This window comes from Mastomys coucha, unplaced genomic scaffold (genome assembly GCF_008632895.1).
Source record: "Mastomys coucha isolate ucsf_1 unplaced genomic scaffold, UCSF_Mcou_1 pScaffold7, whole genome shotgun sequence".
In the NCBI taxonomy this organism is placed as follows: Eukaryota; Metazoa; Chordata; class Mammalia; order Rodentia; family Muridae; genus Mastomys; species Mastomys coucha.
Window position 1 is genome coordinate 92,983,264 of NW_022196913.1, and position 13,877 is coordinate 92,997,140.

General features: G+C 43.4%; 1 non-coding gene across 1 annotated transcript; it reads right to left on the reverse strand.

The window, feature by feature from the left end:
* Positions 1 to 12,176: 12,176 nt before the first annotated feature.
* LOC116082897 lies at positions 12,177 to 12,320 on the reverse strand. Its single transcript, XR_004115513.1, has one exon. It is a non-coding gene; the product is annotated as a small nucleolar RNA SNORA48 (small nucleolar RNA).
* Positions 12,321 to 13,877: the final 1,557 nt, after the last annotated feature.

Sequence of the window (13,877 nt, forward strand, 5' to 3'; positions counted from 1 at the left end):
CTAGGGGCCCACCAAGATATCATTTCTTAACAGCTAGAAAAAGAAAATTCGGACATTGCTCTCTGACCTTCACCAATGTTCCAACGTCCTAGTCAAACCCTGGCTTGGAATCTTAAGCCAAACAAACTAATTGCCTCCAGCATTGTAGGTAGGGCTTTGAAGTTTACAGAATGAAAGGCTTATCCCAGGGCAAGGTCAAATAAAATCCTCATTCTCAGTCACGTACTACAGCTGAACCACTCCTAGGAATTAGGAGAGACAGGTCTCTACTTCCCCAAAAGATTAGCATAGTGGGCGGTTTACCTAGTATGGTGGAACCTTGAGCTGAGTGTGTGTGAGAGACTGTCTGCAGCATTCAGCATTCTAGATTCAGCATTCAGCAGTCTGCATTCAGCATTTGGACTCACTAGCACTCGGACTAGAACCAGAATTTAGGTGGACTAGGACTCAGATTCATGCAGTCTGCGCCCCCCCAACCCCCGGGGCCCAGAGCACTTGGGCCCAGGGGGTGCAGCACCAGTTGAGATTCAAGAGAGTAAGCATTCGAGATTTGAGCATTCAGCATTGAGGATTTGAGATTCGAGCCTCTACACTCCTGGCTGGAGCACCCACAGCCCCCCCAGGGGATTCTGGCCAGGCCCATGCGGCCCAAGCATGCTCGGAGCCCGGGGATGCTGCGCCAGTCCAGAGGAGATGGCTGATGTTTTAGATCCAGTGTGTTTTAGATGGCCTTAGATGTATCTCAACTACTGAGCTGCCAGATTTTTCATCTCTCTTTTACAATGATTGTAAAAGCCTCATGTCATTTTTAAGAAATACATTCAGATAGCACACTTCTTTGTGTCAAGTCTATTTGTCAAAGCCAAATCCCATGCACACCTGGCCAGAACTCATCGTCCTACAGAACAAGGGACCCCGTAAGAAACCCCAGTCCGTGGCATGTAGGCTCATCAGTTGCTTATAAGGAGTCCCTTTCTCATTGTCTTTGCCAATATCTGTCACCCATTTCCCTTGGTGGCACATAGTCTGGCTGGAGTAAGACAAAATCACAACATAGTTTTGATTTGCATTTCCCTGATAGCTAAATATGTTGAACATTTTTGACATATTTATTGAACATTTGCCATTTCTTCATTTGAAAACTGTATGATTCATACAATCTGTAAACTTGAAAGAACTCATTTATAAGTTCATTTGAACCATCAGTCATGTTTCCCACAAATGACTTAAACCTGTAATTATCTTACTTTCCCAAAGGAAGAGAAAAGCGTCCTTTTGGGTTTTGTGGCATTTGCCCTTTTCTAGAAAGCTCTTCAGTGCCCATTACAGAACTTAGAAAAGATGATCACCATTTACTGTACATCAATCCATCATCATATGCTTGCAACATCTAATTTCTACAGCGCACTTCTACCAAATCTACAAGTCATAACCCATTTTGCAGATGATTGACCTACACAAGAAAAATGAAGAAATGGGAGTGATACTTTTATTTCCTATAAATCATGCCTTGTTCCAATTTATCCTCAGTATCAGAGGAGAACTGGTGCCATTTGGATGAGCTCATTGAAACCTGTCAGGTCCTCTCCACAAAGATTAATTAGGATGTGTCATCTGTGTTGGTGGCAGAGCTATCTTGTTTAAAGACTTCAAGGAGTAATATACAAAGCAGAGCTACAACTGTTCAATCTTTAACATGGCATGCATAAAATCAATATTTCAAGCTCCTTTGGGAGATACAGTTCAGCGTGCTCTTTATGAATCATCGTAATGACCTCAGCCAGCCCCTCCCGTCCAGTGGGGAAAATGGAATTTCTCAGTCCTTCAGAAGAGACTCAAAATCTGGGCAGTCTGCAGGGCCAATGGACAGGTTGATGGTTTTCTAGAAGACAAATGTCAGATGTAGGATTTTCCTAGATGCCACACCATAATCAGTTCCATGTGCTCCACACTCACACAGCCAATCTTACTCACTGGAGACAATTAGAAGACAGCAAAGTTTGGGTATGCTCAGAGGATATGCTGAACAATGCTTCACTATCCAGGAGAGTGCAAGCATCCCATGCAGATGAGGGACTTCTAATTTTATCAGTATTTTTTTATTTCAGGTATGTGGAGGGGGAGTGGGAGCTGGCATTAGTGGATAGAGCTCAGATCTGATTCTGAATATCCCTCCACAGAAGAAAACTATCAGTCCCCATAATTTCCATACTGTCATTGGTGGGATCCTTGAATTAACATAATGGTAAAAGACTAAGTTTATCCAATGATAAAAGCTCAGTAAATAAAAAAAATGTTTCATATCATGTTATAGGAAGCAAAGAATAAAATGAATTAATTGTTCTAAAAGCAGAAAATAAGAAAGATCTGAGTCCCTCCCCACAACATCTCTCTGGAAGAGACATGCAGACAGACAGACAGACAGACAGACAGACAGAAAGACAGACAGACAGACAGACAGATGGTGTACAACACTGCTAGGTCTAATGTGGACTCAAATCCTTAGGTGGGTCTGGAGTGTCAGCAGCCTTGGAAGTGACAGAAATTCTTTTAGGATATTTTATAGCCAGAGATAGTTTGTACCATGTTGGGATCTTGGGGGTGGGGGCGTGGAATGGGGAAACTTTGGAACTTTTAGACAGTATTGAAACTCTTAAAGACTATAAGGAGTTTTGATGTCAGAATAAATACATTTTGCATTTGACTATGGAGCTGTGAGGTGGAATGTAAGAGTTAAAATGAGGAATGTCTCCTATAGGTTGATGTATTTGAGCAATTCTCCCATTGGTAGCACCAGTTGGAGGGATTATGGAACTTTTCAGACATGAAGTTGTTCTAGAAGAAGTACTTCACTGGAGATGGACTTTATAGCCTCACACCATTTCATTTCCTCTCTGCTTCCTTTTGCTGTTGAGATGTGATCCCTGAGGTTCCTGTTCCTACCATGTGCTGCCATGCAAGATGCTTGATCTATAAGTTGATCTTGATTGGGGCATTTTATCACAGCAAGAGAAAAATAACTAATGCATGCTCCACCCTACTGCTGAAGACATGCCTTAGGTAGGATTTCATTCACGAAAGTAAACATACTAAAGCAAGAAGGACTTCTTAATGTTGGAGATCAGGATGGAGCGTGAATGCTTCTACCTTGTGAAAATTCGCAATCAACACCTGATACATCTAAGGAAAAACAGGATCAGAGAGGAAAACAATGACTTGGTCAAAGAAGGACCATATACAGGATCTGAGCTTGGGAAGACCGCAGCCTCTACATATTACTAGTCCTGACTCCTGCACTGACCTGCACAATCCAAGTATGATTTACTTTGGATCAGATGCTCTATTTAAAAAGTCTTGGAGAGAGGAAGAATTTGGTCAAGGGACAGATATGAGAACCTGAAGGCCAACCCAAGGCCCTTCCAACTCTTCTTGAAAGGAAAGCCTAGATTCACCCAGGGTGCTCTAGAATACTCGACATTTTACTTGCAGCCAGTCCCAAGCAGGATAGTGGAGAGGATAAGGGACTAGCCTTGATCTTCCTCTCTGAGAACTGATCCTCTCCTGCTCCACAGCTAACCTTCTCCTACTGAAATCTCTCAGCAGGTCCTGACTTTACTCCAGACGTGGAACATGAAACTGAAAAGATGGAAGCTGGGATAGGAAAAGATGTCACCATTTTCCATAGTGCGCCCCTGACTGTGCTGTAGTCTCCCCATATTCTCCTAAGCTAATGTGTCTGGCTCCTTCACTCTTCATTTGAGGTAGTACTGCAGTTGCCCGACCTCTTTGCATCCTTTTAGGAGCAGGGCACAGAACAAATAGCAATGAAAAGAATTACTACGGAAACCACCCGTGTGACCAGTCAGACAAATCAAGAATTCAGTTACCATTATAATTTAGAAAAGTAAATTTCAGACACAACTGGACAAAAGAAGTGGTGCTCAGAAAACTTTCCCTCTTGTGATGCATTGTAGCTGACTTAAGAATCCCCAAGTCCCCAAAGTGTTAAGTTCAAGAGAAATTGAACAAAGAGGATGGGGGTTAAGATAAACAGCAGCAGCGACTTACTCCTCAGCCACAATTGAAGAGAGGCCTCCAAACATGGGGTTTTTTTGTTCATTTTTCTCTTTGTATCTCCCCTATGTGAGAAACATGGCACGCACAATTGGCGCCTATATTATCCCCTGGCCAATACTTTACCCCAGTTGCCTTAGCAACTGTCAATATTTGTCTGGTATGTCACAGCCCCAGTTGGCTGAAGGCTGGTTCAGCATTGGCTTTTGTGAAATTTAGGGAAGAGAGACACCCAGTGGTCATGTTGTTCTGTTTCTTGTTATTTTTACTGGAGACATTTTTAATAATTTTAAAGTCTAATCCTCTTGTAATGATCAACAATCCACACAGTTAGGAAAACATGAAAGGACATGGGTAAACATACTAACCTTCCCTATAAAGACCTGACAGGAAATATTTTAGACCCCATAGGCCATATGCTCTCTTTTGAAACTACTCAGTTCTGCTGTTACCATGTAAAATCAGGGGTAAAACTTATGTCAAAAAGCATAGCTGGGTTCCAATAAAATATTTATGTGTGTGCAGGTGCATGTGTGTGTAAGTGTGTATGCACAGGCATGCAGAGTCCAGAAGACAACCATGAATGTTGTTCCTTGGGCACTGACTACCTTTAAGACTAGCCTGGTACTAGCCAAAAAGGCTAGTCTGGCCTTACTAGAGGGCCCCAGATATCAACCTGTCTCCATCATCCCAGCACTGAGATTATAAATATACGCTCTCAAGAGTCCTGGGGATCAAATTGAGGTTGCACACTTACTAGGGAAGCACTTTACCACCTGGGCCATCTTCCCAGCCAGCTATTGAACTTGTCCCAGGCACCATGCTAAAGACCACACTGTGACAATAACACACTAAGTTGCCGATTTTTCAATCCCTCAAACTCAAATATTAAAACCTGACCCTAGGTTTGATGACATTGGGAAATGGGGTTACTGAGTCATAAGAATGCATCCCATAAACATATTTGCCTCTCTACATGATCAAACACAGAAAGGTAGCGATCTACAATCAGCAAGAAGGCCTTCACTGAATTCCACATCGGCCACAACTTTGACCTTGAACTTTCTATCAGTCCATGCTGGTAGTTTTTATGCCAAGTTGACATAAACTAGAGTCATTTTAGAAGAGGAGACCTACATTGAGAAAATGTCTCCAGCCAACTGACCTATAGGAAACCTGTGGTACATTTTCTTAATGGGAGACTGATATGAGAAGGCCCAGCTCACTGTGGGTAGTGCCACCCGTGGTCTGGTGATGCTGAGTGCTATCAAAAAGCAAGCTGAGGAATCCACATGGAACAAGTCAGTTAATATCACTCCTCCATGGCCTCTGCATCAGCTCCTCCCTCTAAATTCTTGCCCTGCTTGAGTTCATTTCCTGACTTCCTTTGATGATTTACAGTGCTGTGAACTGTACACTGAAATAAAGCCATTCCACCCCAAGTTGTTTGGGGTTGTGGGGTTTTGCCAAGGCAATAGAAACCCAAACTAAGACACAGACAATGGTAAATAAACGTTTCCAGTATTCCATAACAGTTCCCTAAATAGGAGTCAGTTACCTAATAAAACCACAAACTCTCATTTAACCCAAATGATAGTAAATGATACTCTCAGAAATTTTTAAGGAGAATCAAGCTGAGGAATATTGAATTGAGGAAATTTTCTATTAGAATGATCACCTAAGACAGAAATGGTGGCACAAGCCAGCAATTCCAGCACTCAGAAAACTAAGAAAAGATGGTCATGTGTTCAAGGTCAGCCTGGGCTACGTATCAAGTTTATGATCACTTGAGAGTTAAATAGTGAGTTCCCTGCCTGATAAAACCAGAGCTGGCAGTGTAATTCAGTGGCAGAGCACTTTCCTAGCACATGGAATGCCCAGAGTTCCATCTCCACCTGTAAAGGTATCTTTCATTCACCTGATTTAATTATTGTCTTCAAGACTTACTGCGTCCATCTGCTAACCTAATCCTAGAAGCTTCTAGCTTCCACACAGTCTACTGTAAGCCTAGAATGTTTTCAGCCTCTGAAAGTTGCTGCTGAACACACTCACCCTTTCTGTGCTTTCTGAGCTCTGGCTGGCTGCCCTGTCTCAAACTCTTCTCCAAGCTGACTTATTCAATCTGGCTTCTCTCAGTTTCTTACTGAGAGAATTGCTCTGCATGGCCTCAAAGTAACTCCGGCAGTATGTTCTAATCTTCTGCCTCCTCATTCTCTGGATCATTCTGTTTTCACCTGTGTCTAGTTTCTTCTCCCTTCAACCTGTCTCTGTAAAACTCTCCCAGTAAAATTGGGAGTTCCTTTTCTCTCTCTGCCCTGCTCTCTTCAGGAGCTTCCTGCTCCTCTCTCTCCTTATGAGAGTCAGGCATATCCTATTCTGTCAGATCTTTCTCTGATTCATCACTTTGTCTACCACTCAAGCATCACTTTCAAATGTGAAGGCTTCCTTCTACAAACAACTTTACCTTCATTGTTTGGAACTAAAGGTGTGTGTGCTAAGGCCTAGCTACACCATAACAAGAAACAGGTTTTATTTCCCAGTATATAACAAAATCTTGAGGTTCATAATATGATCAAATATCTTGCAATATCAAGCCCTGAAAATAAGTAAATAAGTAATATAAAGTACAGTTGCGATGTTGTTTTAAGGTAGCACTCACTGTCATTATTGTGAGGCTCCAAAACCTTGGACTTAATATTTATAAGCCAACTCTTTAACTCAAATTCTAGGTAACATCAGAGAAATAAATTTTTAAAAAGTTCAAAATGTATACTGTCAATTAAAAGTTGTCTTGTTTAAGTCAACCCAATGTCTACAGCCTCTTAATCATTCTGAGGCCAATGTGAGAACAATGGCAATCATTCTTTTCTTGAGAAGAATTTCAAATGTAAACCAAAGGCCTGCAGTCCTTCCAAGCCTAAGCTCCTGTATCCAAGTCTGCTTGGCTTTATTCAGATCAATGTCTTATCTCAGTTCTGCACAAATTACTCCCTGGAACTAGCCCTATAGTAACTCAAGGTCACCGGAGATTTCTTGTTGGGAGATAAAAATGAAGTGGCCTTTAACTCTATAGTCATAATTTCATTTCTTAACTTCTAATTACACATGCACAAACATGCACATGCATACATCCATATGCACATATGCATGCATGTGCACACACACACACACATACACACACACTTTCCCTTATGTTGAGAATTCTCCAAAATAAACATTAATATATGTTCACAACTTACTATTAGCTACTGACACTGTTTGAAATCTTACTGGATTTGTTCATATCTGACCCTGATTTCCCCAGAGTCAATACTTGTCCAGAAAATTACTTGAGATAAGCTTTTCATCCTCATTGTCAAACCGGCATGAGAATGCCAATAGCTTGCTTCAACCTGGCTGCTTTGAAGAATCAGAGGCACTGGGTTCTGAACAGAAATATAAAGAAGAGCTCAAATCTGGATCCTTTTAATCATTCATTCATTCATTCACTCATTCATTCATCCTCTCAACACTAATTGAGCATCTATAGTGGAGCTCAGTGGTGAAAAGTAGGATTTCAAGACCACTGAGGGAGCATCCATTTTTAATTTCATTGCTCTGGAGGCAGAGGTAGGTAACTCCCTGTAAGTAGGAGGCCAGCTTAGTCTACACAGCAAATTCCAGGACAGCCAGGGCTATACAGAGAGATCCAGTCTCAAAAACAGTAGGGTTCAGAGTTAGTACTCCTGGGTCCAAATAGTACCCAAATAGGGTCCAAATGGTCTCTGCCACCATTCTCAGATCACTTACTATGGTGGTGAAAATGGCCTCATAGGTTCATAGGTTCACTACTAGGAGGTATGCTCTTGTTAGGGTGGGTATGGGTTTTTTGGAGGAAGTATGTACGGTGGGGGTGGGCTTTGAGGTTTCAGAAACTAGGTTTCAAATCCAGTGTCCCCCTCTGTCTTCCTGATGCCTACCCATCTGGATGTAGAATGCTCAGCTACCTCTCCATCACCATGTCTGTCTGTATGCCTCCATGCTTTCTGCTATGATGACAATGGACTAAACCTCTGAAATATAAGTCAGCCCCAATTAAATTCTTTTCTTTTCCTTTTATAAGAGCTGCTATGGTCATGGTGTCTCTTCACAGCAAAAGAAACCCCAAGACACTTACTCACTTTGAGCAACAAGTTACTTCTCTGTAAAACCACCTGATAAGCCTACCTCATGAAAATGCCATCAGACTTATATGAGATCAGATATCAAAATACAGAGCTCTGAGCATGAAAGCTAATGCACATACTGCACTGTGCTCTGAAACACCCCAGCAAATTGCAGTTGGGATTACAGCAGGAATGATCACAGTTCTATGATGTTAAAAATCAGTCTGAACAAGTGGCTATCTACTCTAAACCACTTCACCTTCTGCCCTGAGAACATCTTGTCCTATTTGGTTTTTTTTGCATGGGCCTCTTCTCTTTGCCTAGAGCACACTCTTTCCCCATATTTTCAAATTGCTTGAATAAATACACTTCTCTACTACTTTTACAGGCAAAGTATACTTTGAACGATTCTGCATCCATCTTATTGCTTCCACTGTGGCACAAACATTTCTCATCTGAACTACTTCAAAAGCTTTCCAAATGGCCTTCCCATTTTCCCTGTTTATATACATATATGTGTGTATGCATTCCCTAATTCTCCCTCAGGAATAGTCGGCTCTTCTGTTTAACATCATCTAACACTGTTATAAAAATCCAAGACCATTGATACAAGGTGAGAAGGACAATTAGATCACTGTTTATTTAAACCCTTTAGTTCTTTCCATAGTAATAGGACTATACCAAGCTACAGATTCAGCCCTCCCTTGAAGCTGCATGTGGCCAGTGTTTACTTATCTATTGTTGAATAACAAATCATACTAAAAAATTGCTTCAGTAATTAATTCTTACTTATAAGGTTAATTATGCAACTATCATTAATTTATTATCATTGAACTGTTCATATAGCACACATATGTATGCATGTGCACGTGCACACACACAAACACACACACACACACACACATGCATACACATTAAATTAAATAAATCAAAGTTTAAAAGTTGTTAGCTTTGTCTGTCAGTCTGGAGAGAGATCTCAGTCAGTAAAGTCCTGAGCATGGCCCCCAAGAACCCACATTAAATGATAGACATGATAGAATGATTATAATCCTAGCACTGGAATTGGGAGGCAGAGACAAGCAAGTTTAACTACCCAGATGGTTTAACCTACTTGGTGTTCCAGGCCAAAGACCCTGCGTCAGAAAACAAGGCATATGCCACCTGAAGAATGACAGCCATGATTGTCCTCTGACCTCCACACAGACACACACACATATCCATACTCACACTCCCCCATTTCCACTTGCAGCCACACCCACCTTCATAGTGTGGCCATGTCCTTGCATAACCTAAATCCATGCTTGGGTCACTGGCGCACATTGTAATCTCCATGCTTGGGTCACTGGCGCACATTGTAATCTCCATGCTTGGGTCACTGGCGCACATTGTCCATGCTTGGGTCACTGGTGCACATTGTAATCTCCCACAGACAGTTCCTGACTGTCTGTGTTGTTTGCCTTCTGAGCTTTTGTGCCATGCATTTTATATCCACCTGCAATGTCCATCCACTGCTCTCTCTAAGAGATGCCATGTCTCCTTCAAAGTATCTTTTAAGGGTGACCTTCATGAGTGTCTAAACTTTTGACATTGCAACTCAATTTTGTTATCTACAAAGTTCGTACTAGTGAATCATACAGTCAAGTTAAACACGGAGAAAGAGAGAAAGAGAGAGAGAGAGAGAGAGAGAGAGAGAGAGAAAGAGAGAGAGTCTTGGTTTTGATTCTATCGCTGTGAAGTGACATCAGGACCAAAGAAACTCTTTTTTTAGGGACAGTGTAGGTGGGATACTTTCAGTATTTTCCTTTTAAGAATTCACCTCATTTATTTTTAATAAGTAAAGACTTTTGGACACTGGAAAAGAATCACATCAAATATTAACTCATTCTACATATTAGTGTATTATTCTCCTTATCAGTCTTACTATGAAAATATTTACTATCTAAACCAGTGTAAGGTATCTACAATATGGATTTACATCTATTTTATAAACATTTCCACATAATACCAAGCAAGATTAAAAGTACAATATGCTTTTCATTTAATAATAATATTAAATCATCTTTTTAAACCCTGTTACATACTGCTATGGCTATTTATTTATTTGCTTTTTATTACTTCTTTATGAGTTTCCCATCATGTACCCCAGTCTCCCTTACCTCCCCACCCATCATATCCACCCTTTGCCATTGCAACCCCTCCCCACAAAATAACACACACACGCACACACACACAAAGCATAGAAAACATCTCATTGTGGAAGCTGTATTGTATCACAGTGTGTCCCACAGTATATCCCTCTGTCCACATATCTTCACTTGCAAACGTTCATTGCAATGAGTCATTGGTCTGCTCCAAGATCTCTGGCTTCTGTGACACCAACACTGTTGGATCCTCACTGGGACTCCTTACTATCCTCTTGTTGCCCTGTGTCCTGGAGATCCTGCAGTTTTGGATTTGTTAGCACTGCCCCCTTCACGGGTTCCAACAGTTCATAGATGGGGTAGATGGGGTGGGCCAACTCAAAGCCCTGGATCTGGGCCTGGGTAGTAGCTGAGATAGTCAGTGCCCCAGCTCTCCTTATCCTCCCCACCAGAGCAAGCTCTCCAGAATTGCTCCAGCTAGGCTATCCTTGCGGCCATCAGTAAGAGGCAGGGTCAGCTCTCCTGTGCTCATGCTCTTGGGGCCAGCTCACCCGAATCCATGCCTCTGGAGCCATCTCCACCTTATTGCCCAGTCAAGGTGTGGGGCCTACTCTCTCAAGTCCTGCAGCCTTCAGGGGCTGGGCCGGCTCTCCCTTTCACACCCTTGGGACTGGCTTACCAGTGCCTTTACCATCAGAGCCAGCTCCACTGTGTTCCCCAGGTGAATGAAGTACAGGGCCCCCCTCTCTTGAGTGCTACAGCCACTGCAGGGGCATGGCAAGCTCTCCCGCTCTCATGCCCTTGGGCCCAGCTCTCTCAACTACCATAGTGAGTGGGGCAGTGAACACCCCACTCACACCACCTCATGACAGAAAAATAAGAGGGCCAGCTCTTACTATACTTATGCCTACTGGTCCAGCTCACCTGTGCCCGCCTCCACTAGGGTCAGCTCTACTGTCTTGCCCAAGCAAAGTACAGGGTCTGCAGCCAGCAAGAGACAAGAACAGCTCACCTGCCCTCAGGACCCTGAGGCCACTCTCCTGACCACCGAAGGTTGGAAAGGGTAAGACTGGAACATCGTTACCAATGACAAGGCCAGTTCTCCCCCCAAACTCCTGCCCTCGGGGCTGGCTCACCTTTGCCCCCCACCACCAAGGTAGAGGCAAGGTGCAGAACGAGCTCTCCCAGTGCTGCAGCTGGTGAGGGGCACGGATAGTTCTCCTGCTTTCATGACCCCAGGGGCATTTCCCAAGCTTTCCCAACTGCTGGAGGTGGTAAGGGGGAGGACGACACCTCTGTAGTGAGAGGTGGGGCCAGCTCTCCTGAGCACCACAGATAGTGAGGGGCTAGGCTAGTTGTGCACAACCCTTGGACTTTGGTCCTTGGCAACTGTCCCAACCAGGGGCATCCCAATGCTCTCTAGCCATAGATATGACACAGATCCCAGCTGCTGCAGAGCCACTGACCCAGACATGGCCCTCAGTGGCAGCCCAGGTTGTAACCTCACCATGGCCCCAGGAGGTGGGGCTGGCCATTCACAACAGTCTACTCCTCTCCACCCTGGAGTCTCTAGTTCCACGTCTCTTGATAATGCTCAAGCTGCTCCATTCTGTTTCTCTCCCACCTGTCCATCACATACTAGCGCATTGTGATGACTGCTGCATGGTACGGTGGCAAGCAGGCCTATGCCTGCCTGTGCTGTGCACCAGAGGGCAGGTCCGTGAATGACGTGGCAGTCCACAGGTCTCTATCTGTCTTCCTCCTCCCATGTGAGCTGCCTGGATTTGACTTGATTTGATTTGATTTGATTTGATTTTTATATTTCCTGGCATAAAACAGCTTTGGCCACCAAGCCAGGCACCAAACTAGGATGAACCAAGGATGACCATCTGCTCTGCTCCTGACTGATATAAGAGCAACACCACCAACAAGGGTGATTCTTTGCCCATTGCCAGGGACTGGGGGTAGAGAGCGGCCAAAACAACTCTTATAAAGGAAAGCATTTAATTGGGGCTAGCTTACATTTCAGAGGCTTAGTCCATTATCAGCATGGTAGGAAGATGGTAGCATAGAGGCAGACAGGGTGCTGGAGAGGAGTTGAGAGTTCTATGTCTGGATAAGCAGGCAGTAGGAAAAGAGAGTCTGCCTTGAACTTCTGAGACCTCCAAGCCTATTTGCGGTGACACACTTCCTCCAGCAAGTCCACACCTCTTAACAGTGCCACTTCCTGCAGAGAGAATATCTTATGTCTATATGGATGTGGCACCTGTCCATAACGAGTCTGATAGCCTATGGCTTAGGCAGGAAAGGGATGTTGGACATCCAGGAGGCAGAAAGAATCCTGAGCCAGGCAGGAGATCCTCCTGGGAAAATGTGAAGAGTCAAACGCATGGTACCTAAACACAGGTAACCAGCCATGTGGCAAAGTGTAGATTAAAACAAATGGGTTACCTTAAGCTATGATTCTAGTCAGAGTAGAGCCTAGCTAGTTATATGGCCAAGGTATTGGTAAATCTATTTTGAGTCCAAGTCTTATTTCTGGGAGCATGGTGCTGGGAGGAAGAACTGTGTGTAACTTCTACAGCTTCCTAGGGGCCTATGGGGCCAGTTTATTCAAACTGTGCCACACATACCACACCACACACACACACACACACGCACACACACACACACACACACACACACACACACACACACACGGCACCACATAATAAGATTCTGACTTTGTGAGCTATCCTTGGCTGTACATGATCCACGTGCCACTGGTGGGACACAGTTTGATCGATCTTCTCTACCTACCCTCACTCTCACTCTGTTTCACTTTTGTAGCAACTCATATTTTAAATTTATCCCAGTGAAGAATAGCTTTTGTTTATGAATCTATATTTCCCATACACACAATCTTTCTCAAGCTCTCTTTAAACATGGGTAATGAGGACTCCAGGTTTCTCATTGCCAAACAGCTAAAGTTGGTATGTTGATAGGAAAAGAAGTATCTAGACAGGGCTTGCTTCACAAACACAGGAACCTGAGCTGGATTCCCAGAGCCCACATAAAACCCGCGCTGGTACATAGTTATAGTCCTGGGCATGGAGAAGTGGAGACCAATGGATCCTGGGGCTTTGGGCCAACCACGGGAGGGACTATCTCAGAGTCCACGGTGGATGGCTTCTGAGAAACAACACAGGGGTTGACTTCTGATCACCACCACCACCCAAAAAAGATCTTAGTATACATTTTTTAAAACTATGTTTTATTCCTTCAGACAATATTATATAATTTTAAGAAGGAGCAGAATGCTCTTTGGGGGTTACAGGCTTTCCTGATCATGTGCATTTTGTTTTTCTTTACAAAGGAACTGCAACCTGCAATGATGAACGCTGTGAAATACCTTTTGGTGAATGAAGCCTTAATTTTGTGCCTCCTATGGCAGAAAAGAGCCACTAGGGGGCGCCTTTGTTACATACATTTCTTTGTAGATGGTGAGTGATTTAGGGTAAAATTAATTTTGAAAACA